This window comes from Mastomys coucha, unplaced genomic scaffold (genome assembly GCF_008632895.1).
Source record: "Mastomys coucha isolate ucsf_1 unplaced genomic scaffold, UCSF_Mcou_1 pScaffold11, whole genome shotgun sequence".
Classification (NCBI taxonomy): domain Eukaryota; kingdom Metazoa; phylum Chordata; class Mammalia; order Rodentia; family Muridae; genus Mastomys; species Mastomys coucha.
The window spans coordinates 22,569,100-22,584,845 of record NW_022196893.1 but is presented as its reverse complement, the minus strand read 5'-3'; the positions used below and the strand labels follow the sequence as shown (position 1 = coordinate 22,584,845).

At 41.8% G+C, this 15,746-nt stretch overlaps 1 long non-coding RNA gene across 1 annotated transcript in view; it reads right to left on the bottom strand.

The window, feature by feature from the left end:
• Window positions 1-4,246: 4,246 nt before the first annotated feature.
• LOC116081825 overlaps window positions 4,247-15,746 on the bottom strand; it is a 26,802-nt gene continuing 15,302 nt past the window's right edge. Inside the window, exon 2 of the long non-coding RNA XR_004115022.1 lies at window positions 4,247-4,564. This is a non-coding gene — a long non-coding RNA (uncharacterized LOC116081825). The remainder of the gene's footprint in view (window positions 4,565-15,746) is intronic.

The window sequence follows — 15,746 nt, the reverse complement described above, 5'->3', positions numbered from 1 at the left end:
CACCTAGCATGGGGAATTTTCTTATACCTCTGGTATCTGAGAGAAGCATTATTTCTCCATCCAGGGTACTTCTATCCTGATCCCATTTTTAAAAATTGTGTGTGTCTTAGTCAGGGTTTCTATTCCTGTACAAAACATCATAACCAAGAAGCAAGTTGGGGAGGAAAGGTTTATTCAGATTACAGTTCCACCATAGCTATTCAACACCAAAGGAAGTCAGGACTGGAACTCAAGCAGGTCAGGAAGCAGGAGTTGATGCAGAGGCCATAGAGGGATGTGCCTTACTGGCTTGCTTCCCCTGGCTTGCTCGGCTTGCTTTCTTATAGAACCCAGGACTACCAGCCCAGCGATGGCATCACCCACAAGGGGCCCTCCCATCCTTCATCACTAATTGAGAAAATGAGTTTCAGCTGGATCTCATGGAGGCATTTCCTCAAGGGAGGCTCCTTTCTCTGTGATAACTTCAGCTTGTGTCCAGTTGGTACATAAAACCAGTCAGTACAGTGTGTTTTTATGAGTGTCTCACTTAGCTTCATACTACTGTGTTAAAATACCATGACCAAAAGAAACTTAGAATTGTTTTTTAAGTAGTTTATCTAACTTACATATATCACAATCCATTATTGAAGCAACACTGGGCAGAAACTCATGGCAGGAATCTGGAGGCAGGAAGCCAAGCAGAAAGCATGGAGGGGTGCTGCTTCCTGGCTTTTTCTCCATATCTTGCCCAGCCTGCTCTAGTTCATCTAGAGAAACAAGTATGGTAGAAATTTTTTTAAAAAAAAATTGAAAATATAGAAATTACAGAAGTTTTGGCCTACTAACTATTAAATTTTATAAAAATGCAGAAATAGAAAAAAAGTGGGCAGGACTGTTGCAAGGAGTGTTAGCCAACTGAACAAAGTCAACAAATCAACAGCACATTACGTGTCTGTGAGGACGTGTGGCAACTGAGGAAGTATCATGAGGCAAAGAGGAAGAAGTGGCTTATTAAATGTAATTTTGAAGAAATCACAAATTATTGGGATTAAGGGTCAGGTTCCTCAAGTGAAAGTAAACATCACAGTCGCCTACAGGTAGAGGAAGGAATCGTGTGTAAAACAGAAAAGAAAGCTGCAGCAGTGCTTTCTGGGTGGTACATTTTTAAAGCTCCCTGTAATGATTACTCCTCCATCAAATTGAATTTAAAACCTTTAAAAAGTCTGTACATAAAAATGGACTAAAACGTTATGTCATGAAAACCTAAGAGCGTATTTACAGGTTGCATGGTAGGTGAAGCTTATTATTCTCTCATTGTTTTCTCCTGTTTGCTTTTCATCAGCAAACATATCCTAAGTTTCTGTCAATACTGAGTAGGAACTGAAGACAACATGGCAAACACTATAAATTCAGCCTCCATGACTACAGTGACAACTGCGATGCTTTTGTAGGAACTAGAGGAAATGTGTCTTCTCTCGGCCTCAAGTTGTTGAACTTAGAAAGGCTGGATTTAAGAACCCACTAGCTATTCTTGCTGGTGTCCTTGGGTAAGAAACTTGCATGGGTCCTATTTGGGATTCATCTGCTTTGTCACTGCCTAGGAAGTAAAGAGATCGATAGGATGATTAATTGCTATGCAATAATGTGTGCTGGCTAGTTTTATGTCTACACAAGCTAGAATCATTTGGAAAAAAAATGCCTCCGCTGTATTGGCTTGGGGGCAAGCCTCTGGTACATGGTCTTAATCAATATGATTGATCTGGAGATTGGTGTGTATGGGATATAAATTCTACCAACAATAGGGTTTGGTTTTCTTTGAGAGGTCGGGGGTTTGCAGGGTGTTTGTTCCTGTTTGCTTGGTTTTGTGAGCCTGGACTTCACCACATGATCCTGACTGGCCCCAAATCACTTTACTCTTGCTTTGGCTTGAATGCTGGGACTAGACAGTCATCACCACACCAGCACAGGCATATTTAGAGGTGATAAAAACCTTTTAATCTTTACTATGGCAGTGGTTGAACGTATACGTGAATGTACTGAAAAGCACTGATGCTCTAAGTGGGTGGATGGGATATCTCCCAGATCAGTTTCCGTGACTGTGTAAAGCATCCAGACTCAAAGCCATGTGGGGAGGAAAGGGTTCATTTGGCATACAGGTTAAAGTCCACTACAAAGGAAGCCAACACAGGAGCTCAAGGTAGGAACCTGAGTGCAGGAAGCAGGGACTATGGGAAAAAACGCTGCTTACTGGCTTTCTCCCCATGCCTTGCTTGGGTTGCTTTCTTGCACAGCAGGGCAGGACCCTCTTTCCATGGATGGTCTCACCCAAGGTGAACTGAGCCCTCCCACATCCCTTATCAGCCAATACAATAGCCCCACAGACACGCCCATGGGTTAATCTGATGGAGACAGTTCCTCAGCTGAGGTTCCCTCTTACAGGGTGACCAGCAGAGTGTGGCATATAAACTGTATCTCAATAAAGCTGTTTTTGAAGACAGCATGCATGATAAAAAAGATAATATGAAATAGCACAAAAAGAAAGAGGATATAACAAAAAACTATTCGTGGTTAACTAGCATCATGATATGAACTAGAATAGTGTTTCCAGTTTTCCAATACTAGAACAAGACTTGAAGATAGTCAGCTGGAAAAGAAATCTCCTACCTTGACACACAGTCCCAGAGGTTTCAGTTCATGGTTGTTGTAACCTTTGGTTCTGTGAGCATCACTACAGAAGAAACTGTAACCTTCATAAAGTCTGGAAGAGAAAGGGGGGCTGAGTCCCCAACATCCCTTCAAGAGCACACCCCCAGAAACCTCACTTCCTTCTACTAAGTGCCCCCTCCTAATGCTGTGACAGGTCCCCATGTTGCAGTGACTTCCAACAGTAAAAGTATTTTCATTGCTACTTTATAACTGTAACATTGCTACCATTATGCATTACCATTAGATGTAAGTATCTAATATGCAGGCTATCTGATTTGTGGCCCCTGTGAAAAGTTTCTTCAAATCCCAAAGGGGTCATGACCCACAGGTTGAGAACAGCTGTCCTAAATGTGCCACCTAATACTAGCTAGATGGAGACCATCCTTCCAAACAAAAACCTTTGGGGTACATGTAAGAGCCAAGCCATGAGAGATAATGTATACATGGTACTGTATAATGTGACTTGAGGGCATAAGATATGGTTATTTGTGTGTGTTCAACTAATTTGTTTCTGGAACTCATTTACCTGCTAACTTTACAGTTAAAAGGAGATACATAGTAGAAAATATATTAAGCCATGTTTTGTCTTTGTTTTTTAATCAAGAAAACACTCAACACTATGGTTCTCAAAGAAAAACACAGATCCTATAAGTGAAAATATTTGTGTTCCTTGACTTTCTTTTTGTTTTTTACTTCCTCTTTAAAACACATATGATATATGCATGACCAGCTTCATGTCTTACACTTCCTGTGGTGATCCACAGCTATTTAAAATGTTAATTTCTCATGTCACTCATTCTTAGGGAGGGAGCTAGATCCGAGTGATACTAAGCTTTGAAAATGCTACTTTCTCCTCACAATCTGAACATGAAAACAAAAGGGTTGATTCAGTCTGCACCTCCGTAAGCATTAGAGAATTATCTTTGAGAGGCAGATTTACTCGGAATGGAGAAGCACTATAAATATTTCTAATACATCCTTGAAGTCACAACAGTAGAATTTCCAGGCGGTCTTTCCTCTCAAAGCTTGGTCTCAGCAGTGTAGGCAGGATGTTTTCTAGAATCCTCTTCACTAACAAATGCTATGACAGAGACACATATAATTTTAGAAATTTATATGTCCCTAGTAGTAAACTGACTTTTTGTTAAAATAAGATATACATTTATTCATTAGTGTGTGTGTCCGTGTATGTGTGAGTGTGTGTATGTGTGTATAAGTGTGAGTGTATGGTGTGTGTGTGGTGTGTGTGTGTGTGTGTGTGTGTGTTCATGTCATGGTATGCTATGGAAGTCAGAGAATGACTTTCAGGACTTGTTTCTTTCCTTTCACTATGTGGTTCCCGGATCAAACTCAGGTCGCCAGCCTCAGTGGCAGCACTTTTCCTAGACCAAGACTGATTTCTAGCACCCTTATAGGTTGTGGCTCATGTTTGAAAACATCACTTTGCTAAAGCTGCTGTAGCTACATGTGAACCGTTAGTCTGGCTTTGTTCTGTGCTCATCATGTACCCCCGAGGTAATTTACAAAGTTATATTTTCTTAAGAAAAGGACTCCAAGGGTGTGACATTTTCTTTTGTTCTTTGTCTTGTTCTGGGCTAACCCTCTTTCTCCCACTGTATCACAAATGGGACGATGAAGACAAGGGAACTAAGAGCCGGGTGGTTGAGAGTTCCGTCTTTAGGGTTTTCCTTCTGCATTGGTGAATTCTATAGGTCTCCTGCCTCCCATTGGTGTTGGAGTTTAAACTTAGCAGGTGATGGATACAGAGAATAGTGTGTTCCCCATGTTTCTTTTTTCTTCCCATTCCCTCTATCTCCTCATGTCATCCAGTCTCTTCTTTCCATCCCTTGCTTCACAGTACACAAATTTGTACTGATGCCTAGGAGCAAGAATAGGGATAGAAATGAATTATTAAAGAAAAGAAAACCGAGCAGGTCTACTTATAGGCAGCAAGTAACCCTTAATACATCAACTTGGTCAGTGAAGAAGAATAGCTTATTGGATATTGCAAACCATCTTCTACCTGGGTTCCCCAGTTGGCACACCTGGAAGCCACTCAAGGTGACTCATAGTATTTTTCCTGTCTTCCATTAGCATCTTTCCATTCTCTCCCTGGTAAAAACTTGTTTGCTGGTACCTTTTCTCCTACCTCAACTTCATTCTCTGAACACTCTAACTCTTGGAGCAGGACCCTTTTAGTTCTTTCAACCCCATCTCTCCAAATAATTCTTTGGTCTACTGTACCCAACTTTCAAGATCCCCTCTTCCAAATGCATCTCCAGTTCCCTATGGGCACCACCTCTTGGTGTGAGCAGAATCCCCCTTAGCTTTTCATGAAGCCTTTTTCAATATTCTTTCCTAAACCTCCCCCATTTCTCTCTGTTCCCCACCAGCATGCAGAAGTTTTCCATATCAGGAAACCCACAGCTGCCTCACTTTCCTAAGATCCAGAGAGGGAGGGCCTCAGAAACCGAGGAATGGAAAACCTATCCCAACGCAGAGAAGAACAGATATCAACATGCAGCATCACAATCATGCTACTCTCTCATGCCTAGACACCATCACGTAAACACCACCATTACCATCAGAGACAGCATGTCTGCACCAAAACCTGGTAACCAAACCACAGTAGGCCCACAGCAATGCGATAGACCTGAAGCACAAGACAAGGACTTCAAAAAAGCCATTATGAAAATTTAAAGAGCCTTAAAGAGTATATGACCAAGTCCCTCAGTGAACTCTGTGAAAACACAAACAGTGGAAAGAAATGGCAAAAAACCACTCAAGGCATGAAAGTAGAAATAGAATCACTAAGGAAAACACAAATTGAGCTAAAACCAGAAGAGAAAAAGAGATAAAATAGAGATTTGGAGGCGTTGAAGGCAAGATAAAGAAATGGATATCCAAGTCAAGGAAAGCATTAATTTTGTTTTTTTTTTTTTTTTTAAATTGAGACACTAAGAAAAAAACAAATTTATGAATAATAAGAATAGAGGAAAGAGAAAAAAAAACCTAGGTCAAAGGCACAGAAAATGTTTTCAACAAAATCACAGAAGAAATTTCCCTAATCTGAAGAAGGAGGTACCTATTAAGGTATAAGAAGCATACAGAACACCAAATATGTTTGGTGTTTTATATGTAGAGATAAATGGGAGAGTGGCCTGGTCTGCAGGTCACATTGTTCGGGGGAACAAGGAGGGTCACAACCTATGAATAAAGGATGGGCGAGAGAGACGACAGGACTCAAGGAAGCATTGCTTGTCAAGAGCCTTTTACTTGGTTGAGGAGAGCATATTTAAAGCAAAAATCTTGGAGGGAGGGGGAGAGGAAGGAGGGAGAAGGAAGTTTACAAGGGGAGGGGGAGAGGAAGGAGGGAGATGGAAGGTTACAAAATCTTCGGGGGTTGAGCTCCGGAGTGACAGGTGAGGAGGGGGTGGATTTCCGTGAATGTTCTTTTCTCAGGGCCAAGCTGGATCCTTGTGATTGTCAGGCAGGATGTTAATCTCCCGGTTCTCAATTAGCTGGGGCAGGATGTTTATCTCAGGGCTCTCATGGTTCCCAACAGGAGAGAGTCCCTAATGCAGCTCGACAGGGATACTTATGTTAGGATACAGAGGGAGAGGAGCAAAGCCCATGCACCAAGGGAAGACAGCATGAGGATTCAACCGGAAGAGAGGCCCTGCACAGAAACAGAAAGGCCCCATGGGAAACCACACTGCCAAAACCATTTTTGATTTCTTCCCTCTATTAACACTTTTGTTATGTAAGCCTCTTTCAAACCATTAACAAGCCAGACCTAGTGTAATCTTGGCTGCTATAAAGCTTAGGTGGGAGGGATCACAAGGTCAAGGCCTATATGGAGAACTTAAGAAGTTCCTATTTCCATTTTAAAGATAATAATGCTAAAAATAAAACACTTAAGGGCTGGGGTGTTGATCAGTGGCAGACCGTTTATTTCATATGGACTCAATAAAAGCCCTGTATTCAATCTCTAGTCCATCACTTATCCAGTCCCCTAGCAGAAAGGGTCTCCTGTTGCTATCGCTGCTGTCCTTAAAATACATTTTCTGGGTGTCTCCCGTGTCTAAAGATCACTTCCTTTTTATGTATAATTATATTTGCCTCCTTACCATTTTTTCCCATTAATAATAAGCTCCCCAAAGAAAATGTGGACCTAGTTAAGTAGAGAGGTGTTTGGAATACATTAGGATTCGATCAATATTTATTGAAATAAAGCTAACAGTCAATGTAGAATGACAAGCAACTTTTTCAAATATGGAGAAGATGATTTAAGCTCTTCTTTCACATCCTACTCTGAATTCATGTTCCATTTGATATATATTACAAAATTTTATTTTCCTTCAAAACTACAAACACATGTTGAAAAGATGAATAAGCCAAATGCAACACAAAATGTGGCCACAGAAGGCTTGAGTAAACATAGATACCATACTATAGTGGTAACCAAAATGACTTCACATGGTAGACCTACCTGGGACACTGGACTCTTGTGAACTTTTGACATCTATGACATTCGTGTATCCAGCACCTCAATGCCATCTTAACAAACCAAGTCCTGGAAATGTGAACTTAGTTCTTGCGTGTGCCAAAGTTCAAGTTTCCTTACATTGGGCATGTTGTATAACAAAACTTTTCCCGGGGAGACATAGCACCCCCATCTCCTCTCCCTGGAGAGGGAACCAATGACAGACTTAATGTAAAATAGTTTTAGGAGGATTACTGTCAAGGATGTGAGTGTGGAGCAATTTTCAGAAGCTGGACCAACTCAGAGACAGCTGCATTGCCGAAGATCATCTAAGCATGGCTGTCAGCTCACCAAGTGGGAAACCTACAGCATGCAGGCAGCTCAACAGATTGGAGAGTGGTCCTTTCCAAGTGACTTAATTGGTCTAAACCTCTTCTAGGCAGCTTGGCAGGGGTCGGGGAATGTCAGCTTCTTTTCAAGAGCTGCTCTGGTCTCAGAGTCTTCTTTGCAGCTTTGTTGTCTTCGTTATTCTATGAGTGGGAGGGGCTTAGTGAATCTGGTCTGTTTCACGGAGTTCCTGAAGGTATTGTGAGTTGTTTCCCTTCTGTCTTAAAGATCTTTCCTGGACAATGGAATGTTTCAGTGAAGGAGGAACCTGCTATACAACAGGGTCTAGCCATCTGACTCCCAGACTCTTTAGCAACCCTGTCAAGGTTCATAGTCCTACGAATGGACAAGGAAGGAAGATGAGAAACAAGATTTGCTTCAAGGGGAAACATCTCCTCTGTCCCCGTGCTAGTGACTTTCCTCATCACTGTGACAAAATAGCTGACTGACACAACTGAAGAGAGGCAAGGGGTTATTTTAGTGGCAGCTTTGGAACCAGTCATGGTGGGTAGGCATGGCAAAACGGAGTGGTTTACATAATGGCCAGCCAGGAAGCAGAGCAGTCCCCTAGGTGATTCTAAATGAAGTCAAGTTCAAAGGGAAGATTAATTGCCACACTACTGCTTCCTCTTCAGGATGTGGTAAAGCCTAAGAAGGGGCAGTAGAAGAAGAGTGTGTTAGGAGAGTGATGCCAGCAGGTATCAAAGTCACAGGAGACCTTCCACAGTAGCAAAAGAAGAAGGCAATCCAAACTCCAGTAGGGAGACAGTAGCTGTCACTCCTTCCTTGGTAATCTCAGATTACTTTGAAAGAGTTGTTACTCGGTCACAGAAACCACCAAAGTGCCAGGCACTTCTCAGGAAAGAAGCAAACTGTGTAACAGTCTGGCTTCATGTCTCTTTTATATATCGGACTCCACACTACTGAAAAGATGTCCCTGGTCAGTAACTGACATCTCAGCAGAGGGGCTTGTGGAGAGGTGAGCTAAAAGTTCCTCATGCTGTTGTTAATACCTCTTGGTATCATTTCCTTTCACCAAATAAAGAGACTGAGGGAAGTATTCGTTCCAGATGTGACTGAAGCCACAGACTGAAACATTGTAAAAAAGAGTACAAGTTAACATGCTGTTACTCACACAGGACAAAAGCAAACCTGATTCCCACTCTCCTATCTCCCCACGGTCCATCTAAATGCACAAGGTGGAGTGCCACGTGTTCTACTAAGATGGCCCCAGGATCAAGAACAACCTTCATTTTAAAATATTCTGGGCTTCTTAAACTGTACACATAAGCACTCTTTCTCGTTTAGCTTGTAGCTCACAGCTGGGTATTTATGTTGGGAGCAGCCAACCAAACAACTATCATGCCATATAGATTTTTCTACGGCTAGGAAACTAAAACATCCTAAGACAGAGAAACACGAAGTCATGTGCATTGCCATCTTTAACAGAGTAAAATGTAGTATGATTGCATCAGGATTTTCAGGAAAATGCATTCGTTGTGTGCTGAGCACTTCCCAGGTGCTTAACAAATACTTGTTGAGTGGGTGACCGATGCTCCGTTTTATGAGAAGAAAGTCACTTTCAATGAGGAGAGTGTGTGCGCTTGAAATTTCAGGAACTTGAAGAAACAGTGAAATGCCAAGATATTTTGAAATGGCAGTAGCAGATACATAGCTCATGCTTCAGCTTGCTAATGATAAAGCACCGGAGAAGGCAGTGAACCTGCCCTAGGTCACTAGGAGAACACTCGGCTTCTGATAAGTTTGTTTGTGCTAATTCAGGTAAAGATAAAAAGCAGCAGAACTAGTTTATTCTACTCCTTTGCCCCAGAAGAAGGGAGTTTTCACAGACCTCAGCTTTGCTACGGGACTCTTATCCTGGCAGTAGAGTGTTTTCCATGACATGCACAAGGCCCTGGGTTCAATCTCCCACAAGGCACTGTAAAAAATATACATTAAAAATAATACCTGCTAAGTTTTGGCAGAAGCTCTCATGCTAACATTTATAGTTGCATGTGACTAAGGGCAGGAAGGTACAGTTTCCCTTCAGGATTGCTGCAGAAATTAGTTATGGTATATGTCAAGAACTTGTTAAATAATATACATATTAAGTAAATAATAATTGTCACAATTATTTAAAATGATTTCAAGAAGGGAAGATGTTTAAGATGACAAAATATAGGACAATCTTAAATTAACACAAAAGTGTATGTTAGTAGTCACATGCACACTCACATACTCATACTCACATTCACATTAACACACACTCACACTCATACTCATACACACTCACATACACTCACATACACACTCACATACTAATACACTCACATACTTGCACTAACACACACATACTCACACTCACACACATGCTCACATACTCATACTCACACTCACACACTCACACACTTGCACTAACACACGCATATACTCATACACTCACACACACATGCTCACATACTCATACTCACACTCACACACACTCATATACACTCACTTGTAATTACACACACAATCACACACACACCACATGATTTAACCTTGAGACTATTAGGACAATCCAATCACAAATACTTCAGTATGCCTGCCTTTCTTAAACATGAGTATACACCTCATTTATTTTAATACATCAAGGGAAAAGAAATTTTCAAATAAACTTTTCTAGGTATACCTGAGCAGTAAATCTCCACTTTTCTCATCAGGAATGAATAAATACAAGTTTTCTAGTCCTTGGACACTAATAAAGTCATACTGAAGGCTCAATAAAGTGAATGTTTTATGTAGTAAGTGGCTTTAAACCTACCTATTTCCATTTGTAAATACAGTCACAGTTTAATATGACAATATAGTTGTAGAACAGTACAAATGACTTATGTAAATGCATCCAAAGGTACACAGCTAGACTTTTCAAGTTCCATCATGCAATGTGGACCTCTCCCCTCCCCACATTGATTTTCATCTTCTCCAGGACACGCTGGGTAGGTCCTCACACGATATCCATCCACCAAGGGTGCTGTCTCCCAGGAAGGCACTCTGATAATTTCATCCTCACCCTCTGAACTTTTCTACATAGGTAATCTTTCCTTCTCCTTGTGCTCTCAACTCCACCTGAGGCAACTTGTCACTGTGCACGGTCATCACTTCTAGTAACGTTGCCATCTCTTGAATTTCCTCTCTCAGCATTTACTCAACTGTCAGAAACATGCATGCACGCAAGCACATCCCCCCGCCCCACACACACATACACACACACACCTTCATTCTGTCTCAGCCCTTCTCAATGCTTGTCGTTTTAGGATGAACTAAGAAGATAGGATGGACCACTTTAATTAATAGATTAGCATAGGATAAATTGCTTAAAGCCTCCTGGACCACTATTTTTCCTCCTGAAGAGAGCAATGAGCTGAGCTACTGAAAGGAAGAAAGGAAGAAAAAAGGAAAAAAAGAAAGAAAGAAAGAAGGGGGAAAGGAGGAGGAAGAGAGATACACAGAGAGACAGACAGACACACACACACACACAGAGAGAAAGAGAGAGAGAGAGAGAGACAGAGACAGAGACAGAGACAGAGACAGAGAGGAAACTAATTTTGCAAAGTCAGTACTGCAAAGCAGCTTGGCCAGGATATATGGATTCCTAGTTCTGTCCTAGTCTCTGTGCACACTGGGACACACATGTGCATGCACACACATACACACACACATACACATGCTCACACATATTGACACACTCACAAATACATTAACACACTCACACATACATGCACTCAAGCACTCACACCCACATTCACATACTCTCACACACACACACCCCACACATACACATACCACACTCACACATACACACATACCCTCCACACACACAACACACACAAAACATACACACACATACACACACCACACTCACATACACAGACTCACACGTATACACACACATACACATTCACACATTACACTCACATACACACACACACACACACATCCTATAGCATGGAGTAGAAGGAGGACCCCATAGGAAGGAAGGAATCTAAATATGAAGGATGGGTAGGAAAGAAAGACAAATATTGTATATTTCTCCTCATCTGAAGGAGAAATTATAGTCTTGTGTAGAGCAGAGCATATTTCACAGGAGAAAGGGAAGTGGGGAAAGAATAGAGAGGACAAGAAGGATAAGAGAAAGCTATTCAAGAACGAGAACCAATATAAAATGATACATTCTATGGAAGTGTCATGAGAAAACCCATTGTGCTGAGTGTCAGTGAAAATAATCTAAGAAGGATCGAAGTATCCACACTTTGGACTTCCTTCTTCTTGAGTTTCTTGTGATTTCTGGATTGTATCTTGGGTATTTTGAGCTTCTCTGCTAATATCCACTTATCAGAGAGTGCATACCATGTGTGTTTTTTTGTGATTGGGTTTCCTCACTCAGGTTGATATTCTCCAGATCCATTCATTTCCCTAAGAATGTCATAAATACATTGTTTTTAATAGCTGAGTAGTGCTCCATTGTGTAAATATACCACATTTTCTGTATCCATTCCTCTGGGTTGTTTCCAGTTTCTGGCTATTATAAATAAGGCTTCTATGAACATAGTGGAGCATGTAGCCTTATTACATGTTGGAGCATCTTCTGGGTTTATGCCCAGGAGTGGTATAGCTGGGTCCTCAGGTAGAACTATGTCCAACTTCCTGAGGAATTGCCAGACTGATCTCCAGAGTGGTTGTCACTGAGCAGTTTTCAATACGGATTGACAGCTTTCAGGGCACTAAAACCCTTGCCTTGACACGATCTCCTCAATTAGAAGCATGGTAGCATTTCTTTTCATATCAATTCAGAATAACTTAACATCTGGCTTTGCAGAGTCTGGCTCCAGGTGAGAGAAAAGCCAGTGATTGGCATGGCCCTGACTTTGTTCTCCCAACCTGATTAGGAAACACACTCAATTTGGAAAGTCTTTGTGTGTATACAGGAAGGATACAAGCGTATTTGCAAAGATGTCTTTTTAAAAGTCACAATTGCATGTGAATTGTTGGGTGGAATCACCTACAATTTACTGTGGCTAACCAGGAAACCATAAACATGATCTTTCTACTTCAAACATTGGACACCAACCAGGAACATACATGGGTGGATGTCTGTGATCTCTGTATTCAGGAGATAGAAGAAAGAACAGGAGTTCGAGATCTTCTTTCACTACCTACTGAGTTCAATGCCAGCCTAGGTTCCACCAGACTCTGTCTTAATATGAAACAAACAAAATCACAACAAAAATAGTGATGATGGTAATAATAATTATTAATAATACATTGAACACTACTGCCCACTGCCAGTGAGGGAACTCAGAACTCACACATGTTAAATCTGCCATCTATCACTCAGCCACACACCAGCTTGCACTCCAACATTTAGGACAATGAGTGGAGTTTCAAAATGTATATCATGTACTATATATATATATATATATTTAATCCATCTTTTTTATTGAATTCATTATTAAGTTCTTAGAGAGCTTATAACTATCATGTTCCCTCCCCACCAAAGTCCTCCCAGCTTTCTGGGGACAAATGTCCAGAAAAATCAGAGACTCTCTATGAGGAAGTCACACTCATACATAGTGTGCAGTATGGAAGAGTATGAAGTCCACAGCAAGCTTTCTCTCACATTCTCCTGAAAGGAATGCTTTAGAAAGTCTCCATTAGACCAGGAAATGTGAACCATTTCCCGTGTTCTTCTCCCTGCTCCCAACACACACACACTGGGAAAGAGAACTCAGTCAAGGACTTCACTTCTGTCCAGAATTTGTGGAGAACTTTCTACCACAGCTATAATGCACATCTTAACCAGATCCTTCAAGTCTTCCACACCTCAGGCCCTGAACCTTTTCCTGGACCTACTGCTAATTATTCCTCATCTTATTCACTCTCAGGGATCTCTGACCTTTATCTAGGTCACCTGTGTCTAGCCTTCACCGAGATGTTCATAGTCTTCCTATGGCTGGCTTAGATGCATCTCTACCGTGTCTTTCCTTTCAGTGTGTTACATGCATCAAGAATGTACCTATGCAGGATGGCAACAGGCCTGGGAGATGAAGGCACACCTGATTAAGTCCACAGAGCCCAACTCAGTGTGGTGCTTCTTGTAATCTATACAGGAGAAGGCAGTGTAAAGAAAATACCGGAGTGAGACTTGCTATTGTCTTGGCAAATGTCACTGTGTGAGTCTGGCATGGAGGAAGCATAAGAGTGATGTATCTCCAAATCCAACCAGAAGACATAAGGACCCTGCCCGGATTAAACACACATCTGTAAATATCTGTGAATGTTAAGTTCTAAGTGAGCACAATGACCATCTCCAAGCTTAGTGCACACTGTGCATTGAAGTGTATACTGCGGAATGGCATGGCCTACCCAAAGGTATGAATGTGATGCTGTTGAAAAGCTCACACTGAGTTAGAATGTGCCTCCTGCTATGACACACTTGTATCCTTATCTGGGGCACAGATATACATGGAGGGAGAAGACCATCTGAGGATGGGGACAGATGCATCTGAGAGTCAAGGTTCCCCCCCGCCATTGACAGCAGCTGCCAGAAGTCAGAGACAAGGAGGAAGAAACCCTACCTAGAACCTTCAAGGAGCCCAAGCCAGGCTATGGCTTCAGGGTCCCAATGTCCAGAACAAGAAAGCAGAAACTCTGCCTTAAGTCATTTGTCCTGGCCTGGCCATATGGTGCATCTCTTAATCCCAGCACTGGCAGAGGCAGGCAGGTCCATAAGTTCGAGACCAGCCTGGTCTTCAGAACAGGTTCCAGGATAGCCAGACCTATACAGAGAAATCATGCCTCAGTAAAACAAATAATAAATAAATAAATAAATAAATAAATAAATAAATAAATGAAGGAAGGAAGGAGGAAAGGTGTGTGCTGATGTGCCCATTAAAAGAAAAATCCCTAGTCCTGTGATTCTTGGTGACTTAGAACTAACAGAAAGGGAATTAAAGAACAGGTTAGAAAGAAAACCTCAAAGGATTTATCCCTCCAAATCTCCCTGTGTCCAATGAGAGAAAGAAGCCTTATTGGTTAGACAAGACACCCACCCCGCTACAGAGGCAGAAACTTTCTGGTTCTCTCCCCTTCTCTGTCTCTCTGTCTCTGTCTCTCTCGTCCTCCTCTTCCTCATCCTCCTTTCCCTCTCCAACCTCTTGCTCTTCTTCTGTTTGCCTCCCTCTCCCTCTCTCCTCCTCTCTCTCCCTTCTGTCTGTCTCATCAATCAATCATGTAGAGATGGCCAGAGGTTGACAGTAGGGTGTCTTCTTCACTCACATCTCCATCTTTCTCATTAATTAATGAGACAGGATCTCCTAGTGAACCTAGAGTTCATGGCTGTAGCCGACTGTCCAGTAAGCCCCTGCCATCTTCCTCGTTCACCCAGCTTTGAAGTTTTGCAGGCATCTAGCTTTTACAAAAAGATGGATTTTGGACATCTGCACTCAGGTCCTCAAGCTTGCATTGGCAGTACTTTACCCATTGGGCCATGTCCCTAGCTTAATACTCTATTCATTCTTATCTCACTGGATGAAACAGTTAAACGTGCTCATGCAAAGCCATATTCCCTCAAGGGAAGAGAGAGGCGGGCCTCCGTGGCCCCACTCTTCCATCTGGAGCCTGCTTCTCATGAAGCTTCTCACCTTTGTGGTTCTATCTTCCTGGGGGCATAGGAAGTTGGGGGTTCAGCATGGGTCCCAGGGGACTCTGAAGTTTGGTAGCTTGAGGTATGTGTTATTTAATTATTAAAACCTTTATTTTCTATTTCCTCTTTCAAAATAAACCTATCAACTAGACTTAAAATACTCACCAGAGATTATCCACTAAAATAGTAGCCTTGGCACTCATGTGAATACTTGTTCAGTATTATTAAATTCACAGCAAGACTCCTTCAGTTGGTGAATTTAAGTTCTAAGAAAGTTTAATGTTCTCTTTGCTAACTGCATTCCCTTTCCTGTCTCTCTGAAGGAGGCTATTCGGGTCCTGACCTAGTCATCACCACCCCCAGACATCAAGCTTCCAGAGATTGATTTCACTCTACACCGGGTCCCCTGTGTCTATGACAGCATAACTCCTGCAGGTTTTTTTTTTCCTTTTAGATATTTTCTTTATTTACATGTAAATTTCTCCATTCCCAGTTTCCCCTCCA